General features: G+C 46.9%; 1 non-coding gene across 1 annotated transcript; it reads right to left on the reverse strand.

Moving 5' to 3' along the window:
• Positions 1-2,037: 2,037 nt before the first annotated feature.
• Positions 2,038-2,142, reverse strand: LOC115065652. The gene has a single exon (XR_003845421.1). It is a non-coding gene; the product is annotated as a U6 spliceosomal RNA (small nuclear RNA).
• Between the last annotated feature and the right edge of the window lie 7,814 nt (positions 2,143-9,956).

The following is a 9,956-nucleotide window of genomic DNA, read 5'->3' on the forward strand; positions in this document are numbered from 1 at the left end:
GGTGATGGCAAATCATCTGTAAATTGCTGCACGATCATAGTTTTCTGTTCCCATTGTCCATAGTACAGAAATGGATCTATTAGCAGGGTTGACTTCTCAGAAGGGAGACCAAACTCCCAGTGAAGTTCTGGAAAATTTCTATCACATAAGTCTGCAGGAATCAGCCCGTGTATCAGTGACAGCCTGACAGCCTGGAAAGTCACCAGAGCCACCGTTACTCCGATCAATAGCTCAGCATGCAGAACGGATGGAGCCCGAAGCGCTAAACCTAGAACCATCATCCAAAGCAACTGCGCACACAGTAGCCAAGGCTTCAGATGTTGGGCTCTGCTCCAGTTTTCAACGCCTGTTACCCAGGAGGTTGAGCAACACCATGCCCATAAACAGAGAAACATGTGTGCTGGGACTTGCCAATCCAGGCCATGTGGGAGTACTCCTTCTGGAGTGTGGTCCACTTCCCATGGGCCTACAAAGGGAGGTCAAGTTCTGTTCTGTCCTGGTACTGAGGGAAGGGGGACATCTCTTAGGAGTAGAGTTGGAGTTCGAGAGGTGTCCTTTAAAAGCCAGTTTCTCAGGGTTGGAGAGAAGGAGCAGAAATTGGGAGTACTTGTGCCTCTTGCAGAGGACCAGGGTTTGGATGGTTCCTAGTACGCACATGGCATCTCACAACTGCAGTGCCTAGAAACGGAGAGCTTTGCATGCACATGGTGAACAGACATGTGCAGGGAGAGCACACACACATATAAAATAAAAATAGATGCACCGAAAACAACAATACCAACAATAAAACCCAACAACCCAATGTCTATGAACTACAGCACGTATGCCAGTTGGCATTCATTTAATAGTCACGTAGATTTGGAGTGGGCACAAGGTGAGTTCAACTAATCCCACCTGTGCCTTTTCTACTACAATAGGGCTGATGAGACGATTCAGTGGGTAAGAGTGCTTGGTACGTAAGCATGGGGACTAATACTCACATCAAATCTGAGTGTGTCCACTCACATGGTGTAATGCCAGCATTGTGGGGAGCAGAGACGAGCATCCATGGCCCTCACTGGCTGAATGGCCTCCAGGTTCAGTGAGAGGCCTAGTATCAAAGCTAAGAGAGCAGCAGCGAGACACCTGAACTTACTGATATTGCACAATCTCTGGCAGCCTCAGAGCCGATGTCACCGTGTGCACATGTGAGGACTCGTTCTTAGCTGGTTGATGTCACTGTGTGCACAGGTAGGAACTCATTCTTAGCCATTTGTTTTGTCACTTCAGTTACATGGTTATGCCCTTTGAGGAAGCCTGTTCAGTGTAACCGATACTTGTAGGGCATTTTAAAGTCTACCTTGAAACATTGTCGTGAGGTATGCAAGGCAGGTGTCAGTAAAGCAAATGTTTGTCATTGGATACATGGACAAAATCCTACCTTTCCTTACAAAGCACCCAAGCATTTTAGTGAAAATGCTGTTCACACTTTAACAGGCAAACAAATCAGATCATGCAAACTCCACTTCAATGTAGCTGGCGGTGGCCAGGGCACTTCATTATTGAGCAGCTCTCAGATTCTGTCAGGCCTGCAGATCGTGGACTGGACTTTATGATACGTGAACACAGAGGTTAGCTGCACGCGGCAGAGGCTGTGTCATTTCACTACAAGGCTGTGTGCTCTTGCTGGGTCCTTCTACCTCTGCCATATTTACAAGTAGGCTGCTGAATCTTAGAACAGTAGTGGTGTGATTTCAGAGGTCTCAGTTGCTATTACTGTCATAGCCTTGTGTAACTGAGATGCCCACAAGGACACGTCTTGCACTCAAATGGTTTGGATTTAAAGGAACACAGCCTGCACACATTATTCACTTTATGTAGGATCCAGAACCTTAGCTCAGCTTTCCATAAGGTTCAGCTTACAGAATCCTCTGAATCTTGTCCAGGAAGCCAAAGTAGTGTGCTCTCAAAAAACATGAAGCACACAGCCTTCAAATGTGTTGCCATCCTCACATCTTTTATCTTTTTTTTTTTTTTTAAATATTCATTCATTTTACAAAAGCTCTAGAATGCTTCATGAATTTGCACACCGTCCTTGTGCAGGGGCTGTGCTAATCTCTGTATTGTTCCAGTTTTTAGAATACGTGCTGCAGAAGCGAGCACCTTTCATCGACTTTAACAGCAATGATTAGGAAGTTCAGCCGGGATTGACAGTTTTAAACCAGATTGGCAAAGACTCAAACATAAACGACAGCACCCGCCTCTTAGCCAAGTTATCGGATTAAGCAGCCAGCTAGGACTGGGAAAATAGGGGACTCCCCAAAATGATGTTCACACGCCAACAGGTATAAGAACAGTGTGCTACTTACAGTATGCTCCTTCAGGCGAAGGGTATTTGGCAAGGCTACCGTTAACTACCAACCTAGCGTGGTGATCCTAAGACCGTGAAAAGAGAGAGTTATTTTTGTGCATCAAATGCTGCAGCACAGCCAGGGCAATTCCAGTCCGTGAAAACGTCAAGTCTCACCGTACTCATGTGCAGCTCAAAGAGCTTGGTATTCCACGGGAGTGCATCACAGCCAGCCAGAAGAGCTGGAAGTCGGAGTGGGAGGGTGCTTTGAGGTGGAGGAGGAAACTGCGGGAATTTAAGTGGAGTCGGTGTGGTCCTTGGCTGAGGGATGGGGACTGGGTTTTGTTTTTTTTTTCTTTTTTTTGAGTAAGGTGAGATTCCCAACAAGTGGATACCCTGAGCTTAGGATCCTGATAGAACTATCTAAAGATCTGAAAGAACTGGGAGAAGGGTCAAGGCATAATCAATCAACTCAATTTATAACGGAAACGTTCAGCAAATATAATGGAAGACTATGTCTTAAGAATAAGTGTGTGCCCTGGGATAAGACCTGTAGCCTGGGACTCAGGAAACAAGGGTAGATCTGCACCAACAAGAATAAAATCAAGCAGAATTACAGATGTATATCCATGATTTTAGTTATTTTTGTAGAGCAATTGGCAATGCCCTTTTAAGAATGACAGTATTGGGGCTGGAGAGATGGCTCAGTGGTGAAAAGCACTGACTGCTCTTCCAGAGGTCTTGAGTTCAATTCCCAGCAACCACATGGTGGCTCACAACCATCTGTAATGGGATCTGATGCCCTCTTCTGGTGTTTCTGAAGACATAATACAGTGTATTCATACATACGTTAAATAAATAAATAAATCTTAAAAAAAAAAAAAAAGAATGACAGTGTTATTTAAACCCCTAGAAAATTGGGATCTTATCAGGAATACAATAAAAATGGTCAGACATAGCAAGAAACAACGCAAGACAGCTACTCAAGAAAAAAGAATGAAGCTCATAGATTAGGTGATATATTTAAGAACTTAAGGTAGATTTAACATGGAGATTAACATTTACCTTTGGATTGTTTGGTTTTTTTTTAATGTGCAAAGCATAAATATCTAAATTAAAGGATTAGATCTCTTTGTTTTAAGATCAGACACGAGACAAGAATGCCCATCCTTAGGCTCCCACTCAACACCGCAGCGGTGCTCTTAGGCACTTGAGTTACAGGTGTCAAGTTGGCAGCTGGATTTAAAAATTGAAGATTTGGGGAATAAGGGCTTGGAGAGACAGATTTTAGGAGATGGAGAAAAGGTATGGGCAGATGAGATCCAGAAGAAGAGCTGAAGGAAGGGAAGGCCTAAGCTTGAGGGTGAGATCGTGTAGTCACTGAGACACAGTTTGACCATGGTTCCCGTGACTGTGAAAGGAAGGGGTCTCCTGGACCTACGCTGGGCTGTGTGCTCTGTAGAGAGCACTGTCTACCCCTGGGCAGCGAGAGGTGAGGCTGACCACGTCCACGTTCAGCAGGCGGCACTTCTGTGGAATGCCAGGGCTGTCTCCTCCGCTGGCTTTGGATGCTTCATTACTTGGTCCAGTCCCCAGGCTGGGTGGGCCTGCTGTGCTCTGGAGTTCTGTAGAAACAGGAATGTTAGAATCTCTCACCATCTACAACACGCCGTCATCCTCAGTGTTCTTGTTGATGTTCCATTTCCCTCCCCCCCTCCCCAGCCTCAGGAAGATGAAAACTCAGGGCACTTCGCGTGGCCTTAGGATATTGATGACAACTGTAAAAGATGGAGCCAGTTGGATTTACATTTTTCTCCCGAAGACAAAACATAGCTTGCCTCTGCTAAGATCTTATCTATTTAATGAGCAGAGGCAGTGTAATTAAGGCTTTTTCTCCAAGGCTGTAGACGTGCCAGGCCTGCTGGAAACTTTTCTTGGTTTTCATAAATCAACTCTATTTGGGCCTGAATGTACTCAGGGCCTGGTTCTGCCCTGTGTTCATGGAGGTTGTCATAACGGCGTCTTGTTTTCTCGCAGCTACCTGTCCTTGATCACAGGGAAGCATCTTGGATGCTGTTGACCATGGCTGGATGGCCACTCTTAAGGCAAAGGCAGACCATGGGATGAAGGAGCGTGGCTGGCCAGTGGGTGGGGTGAGGGGTCTTACCAGGGTTCTGAGAATGAATCCTCCATCTCCGGGGACCTGGCACTGCCCTGTGTGGGGCAGCTCTTGGCCAGTGAGCAGGTCTCACTTCGGTGACTTTCTTGGCTCTGTTGGATATAAGAGGTCCGAAAGTTTCCCCAAGAGCCTTGTGAATTAAATACATTTGCGATTTGTATTCTAAACAAGCTTGCGCGGACTAAATATGCTGGCTGTATTGTTTTCTTGGCTCTTATTCATTTGTTAATAATGTGTTGTTTTTTTGGGAAATAGCCCTCACTCTGTTGGCTTGGAAGAGGAATCCAAGGGAAATGTCATGCTGAATCCTGCGCTAGAATTCAAAGCAACACGTGTGCAGGAGTGATCTGATCAAACAAGGTGATGGTTTCCTAAAATCCTGTAACGGGTGGGTCCAGCAGAAGGTGGACCGTGGAGGTAGGTGCTGCTTCAAATATGGCTTCTGATGAGCACGGAGCAAGGGGTCAGGGGATCCATGGACTGGAGAACACATAGCTGTGACCTCTGAAAGGGAATCAAGGGAGGGGATGATCCTATAAGCCCTGACCCTGTGGTACACAAGCAGGAAGAGGGACCCAGATGATGTTCGGAGAGTTCTGGGCTTGCTGAGTGGGCTCGGGCCCATCACGTGTGTCGGCCTCCGGTCAAAGATTGCAGCACATACTTGCTGGATGCAATGTCTCGTTCCGAACTGGGTTCTTTTTTACAGCCACAGCTGCTCAATTATGTTCTGAGTTGTTTCCTGATGGGCAGTGGGGACAAGTTGAGAACAGCTGCAGCTGGAGGAGGTGAAAGAGGAGGGAGAGGAGGTGGAGGAGGAGGAGGAGGAGGAGGAGGAGGCCTGTGTCCTCCTGCATTTGTGGCCTTGCCCATCATGGAGCTAAAGTTGCAGAGTGGAAGGAGGTGGGAGCTGAGTTTCCAGGCTCTTCCATGGTGATCCCCTTAGAACAGGGCCTGACTGCTCCTGTAGGAGTCCTCTGGCCTTGGCTATAGAAGATGGTGGAAGACTGGCCTGGTCTGCCTTTCACGGTGGTGGTGGTGGTGTGTCTGAGTGGCAGTGTTTTTGCACAGAGGGTCATTTCCCATTACAACCTGTCTATCTGGGCCTTACCTTTCTGCATACTCAGAGTGGGGTGACTCATCCTCTGCTACTGTCACAGAGGCCAAGACAAACAGCAGCTCACTGTTGAAGGCTGACGTCTCAAGAGAAGGTCCAGTCATATGCTGTCAACATTTGTGGAGCAATTGCTTGTGCAAGTTTTTTCTGTGGGACCACGCAAGTTTGGGCCTTGGGAACTTTCTAGTTAGTAGACCGCAAGCCCACTAGGTCACACAAGTTCCCAGGCGGCAACCAGCGATTACTAAGTTACTATGTGTTCGATAATAATGATAATCTCATTTAATCCCCCTAACCCATTTTGTTTGCTGGTGGGATTATTTTCCCATTTTCCAGATGCAGAAATTAAGGTTCAGGGAGCTGGATAACACAGACATGGAAGAGACAGATGGATTAGTATCTTGTTACTGTGCTGTGCAGGGCCAAGGTGTTCTGACAGGTTTATGCAAACAAAGAACAAGCCACAGATGGGGAAAGGAGTCTCCCCAGCAGGACCAGCCTCTACACAGGTATTGTCGTGTGGGAACTTAACGGGGAGTTCTGAACAAGGAGTCTGATGTGGGAGCCTGGCATCTGGAAGAGAAGTAAGTGTAAGGTGACAGACGTCCTGGAGCGTCAGACTCCAGAGCATGAGACTGGGAGAGCTATGGGGATCTGGGGCAGCGATGACTGTTGTCCCAGATCAGGTATGTTTGCTGGAGACATCTGACTAGCCTTTCTGGTTGCTCTGCCACCTTCTGACCTTCATGATGTAGCCAGTGTTTATTCTATGTGCCTGTAACTACTGGTATACCAGAGCCTTATACACGTCATCTCTGGTCTTTACCACAGTCCTGCAAAACAGCTTCAAAAACCAAAACTCCATCGGGCCAGACTTCCTCTTCAAGACTCCTAAGCTAATGCGTGATGAAGCCGGGAGCCAGCAGGTCTGTGGGTTGCAAAGCCCCACTCTTGATGTGATGTGAAGGGCGTGTCACGGGAGACTGTGCACGAGAGGAAGACTAACTTCCCATTCATCTTCCCCTCAGAAGGCCCCGTACTTTGATGAGAGTCAATAGTGAGACTGTTGACAGGCTCTGGTTTACCCTGGCCTGCATGGAGGCCATGGGGATATGCCTTCTTGATCATCTCCCATCTGCCTCCACTCTAAAGCAGGCAAAGGCTCTGCACACACCAGGAATGAAGAAAGCAGCTTCCATCCAGTGACGGGCAACAGGAGTCTTGAGACAACTCCAAGAGTCAGGACTCACGGACAATTTCTCTCTGTGTCTTTTGGTTGGGTTTGGAGTTTACAGATGTGAAGCCACAGCTGGCTTCCCCGTTTCTCTGAGGGACCCTGACAGCCAGTCAACTGAGTTTTCTATTGTCCTTTTTTCACAGGTTTAATAGCTGTTGGCAACCACGCTGTGTTATTTTGTTCACATAATTATTCACTGAGCATGAACATACCCTGGAGCGCCTCAGCTGTGGCCATGTTCGCCGGACACTAGGAAGTAGCTCAAACCTGAGTGTGTGTGTGTGTGTGTGTGTGTGTGTGTGTGTGTGTGATGAGGAAAAAGAGGGTTTTGTTTGTGTGTTTGTTTGTTTGTTTCCTAGTTAGAAGCATCAACCATTGAGAACAAAGCCTGAGACATGTTGTCTCTGTGACGTGTGTGAGTTGGATTCACCCTGCATTGTCATGACATTTGCCTGGTCTTCTGTAATTCTCTCAGCAGAGAAGGAAAGGCAGTCTGGCTTCCCTGCTGGTGGCAGAGACCACAGAGCCACGTGGAGGACCATGGCTCGCCTTCTCTGCAAAGCTAGAGCCGTGTCTGTTCCTCCTCAGCTCGTCCGGGCGGCAGGTGCCATGAGTTGTTGAACTTCAGAGGGCGCAGCCTGTTCTCTGTCTCCATGTTGAACAAGGGAGGATGGGGAGGATGGCTGTGAGAAGGATCGCTCCTTTTCTTTCAGAATGCAGAAGGGGCCGGCTGGAAGCTCAGGTCAGGCGGGAAAGCTGAGGGATTTGCCTGGATGGGTGCGACCAGGCTGCTCATGGTGGTGCCCACCTCTATGTGTGGGAAAAGTGGTGTTGTGGGTAGGGTTTGCCTCTCGATAGAACCGGGCTGATGAGTAGAGGGAGGAAAGAATCCTGTCTTGGTACACCTCTGAGGACGACATTCTAGGCTCTTGAGGTGGAAATAGGAAGGACTTTAATTCCCCACAAAGGAACTACATGCTACAGGAAAGGGTAGTGTCTGTGTTCTCCATGGAGGAAGCACCCAGTCAGGCTTGTGTTTCAGGGACTCCAGACAAGATGACTGGATCTCCACTCAGCCTAGGAGACGCCCTGTACACCAGGGTGTCTGGGCAGCTGCCTGGTCATGACTTCTGACCCGATATTTGCTGCCAGCCCGGACTCTGGGTGTCTGTGGTGGTGGCCTCCGTTTCCTTGGCTGTAAAATGGAGCTTCTAATTGCTATTCCCATCCTGTTTGGAAGACAGTTACTTTATATGTTGCGAGCAGACAGACTTTAGCAACAGCTCTTCCATCTACCCATGTGTGGATAAAGAAATGTGGTAGATACACAGAGAGAAACCAATATACTTCAGTACAGGGACCTCCAGACATGATGCTAAGTGAACTAAGCCAGGCGCAGGAGGACATATTCCATACCACCTCATTTCTGGGTTGGGAATGGGAGGACTGGGAAATGTTGGTGAAACAGTGTAAAGCTTCAGTTTTACGGAGTGAATAAGCTCTGGAAATACACATATACATGCAACACATGCATATACATATATGTACACATGTACACAATGTGTATACATATGGAAACAAATATATGCATGCTATACATATACAAGTGTACATAACAAACACACATATAACATGTAATACAACATACATCCACTTACATACACATCACACACACACACACACACACACACACACACACACGGTAACTACAAAGTGATGAATTGGTTTGATGTTACAATTTTTTCATATTCTCTGTGAACAATGTCACTTTGGGCATCTTAAATACAGTTTTTATTTGTCAGCAATGCCTCACAAAACTCTGGAAATAAGCAACTTTGGAAAGGATATTTTACAACTTAAAGAGACTAAGAAAGCCAGGCATGGGGCCAGCAAAATGGCTCAGCTGGTTCAAGTGCTGAGACAAGCTGACTCTCATCTAGGATTCCATAGTAGGAGAGAACTGGTCCCCAAAAGTTGTCCTCTGACCTCTGCACACATCTGTGGGTCCCGCATCAAGTTCTGAGTTCAAGTGCTGAGACAAGCTGACTCTCATCTAGGATTCCATAGTAGGAGAGAACTGGTCCCCAAAAGTTGCCCTCTGACCTCTGCACACATCTGTGGGTCCCGCATCCCCACACTCACATGCACAGGTGCCATAGGCCTGTCATCTCAGTGCTTGGGAGAGGGAGGCTGGAGGACTGGGGATAAGGGCTGGTGTAGAAGAAAGAGTACAAGCTACAAAGGATTTACTAAGAGATCGCTTAGGTGATGTTAAATCACACAACGCAGAATTTAGCAAAGGGAATGCTGGCTCCAAATACCCAAAGATAAGTAGTGTGCTAACCAGCCTGAGATAAGCAAAATTTACATTGCTAGGGTGCAAATTTTTATTCATCAGGACCGACCAGCCATTAGGCTCATCTCCCAAAAAAACATGTCTCACTGGCCAGTTCAAGAGCCCAGGGCGGGGTCACAGCTACCCTTAAGATCTGGATTTCTTGGTAAGCCCCCTGCATTTTCATCAGGAAAAGCATAATCCTGCCAGGTGGGCAAGATGAACCTGGGTAAAAACTGTTCAAAAAAACTAACACTGGTGTACCTAAAATAATCCTGGCACTATCTTTGCTGTGTAAATCTTCTGTCTGCCCAAGTGGCCAGACTTGGAGTCTCCTGGCTGTGTTTAAATTGTTGGAAGTGTAACCTGGGGCCAGAACATGAAAGGACTTAGGTACGCATGTTAGGAAAATCTATTCACGGTTGGTTTTTCCTTAGGCATTAGCTGCTACCAGCCATGCACTTTTATTCTCTTTTTCTTACCAGTAAAAAACCTTTTCCTTTATTAATTTCTAAGTGTACAGAATGATTTCTTAGTGCAAAGGCATATTATTTAACGGGGAAGCCTGGGCTACATAGAGAGAGGCAGAGGGAGAGATAGAGGGAGGTTAGGGAGAGACAAAAAGATTGAGAGATCACAGTTGGTACATAGTAACCGGACTCAAGATTTTATTTGGATTATATTGGGTTTTCTGTTTCAGGCTGGGCAGTGGATTATTGTGGATTGACTTCTCTTATATTCTTGCTCGTCCACAATATC

Source organism: Mus pahari, chromosome 16, assembly GCF_900095145.1.
Source record: "Mus pahari chromosome 16, PAHARI_EIJ_v1.1, whole genome shotgun sequence".
NCBI lineage: Eukaryota > Metazoa > Chordata > Mammalia > Rodentia > Muridae > Mus > Mus pahari.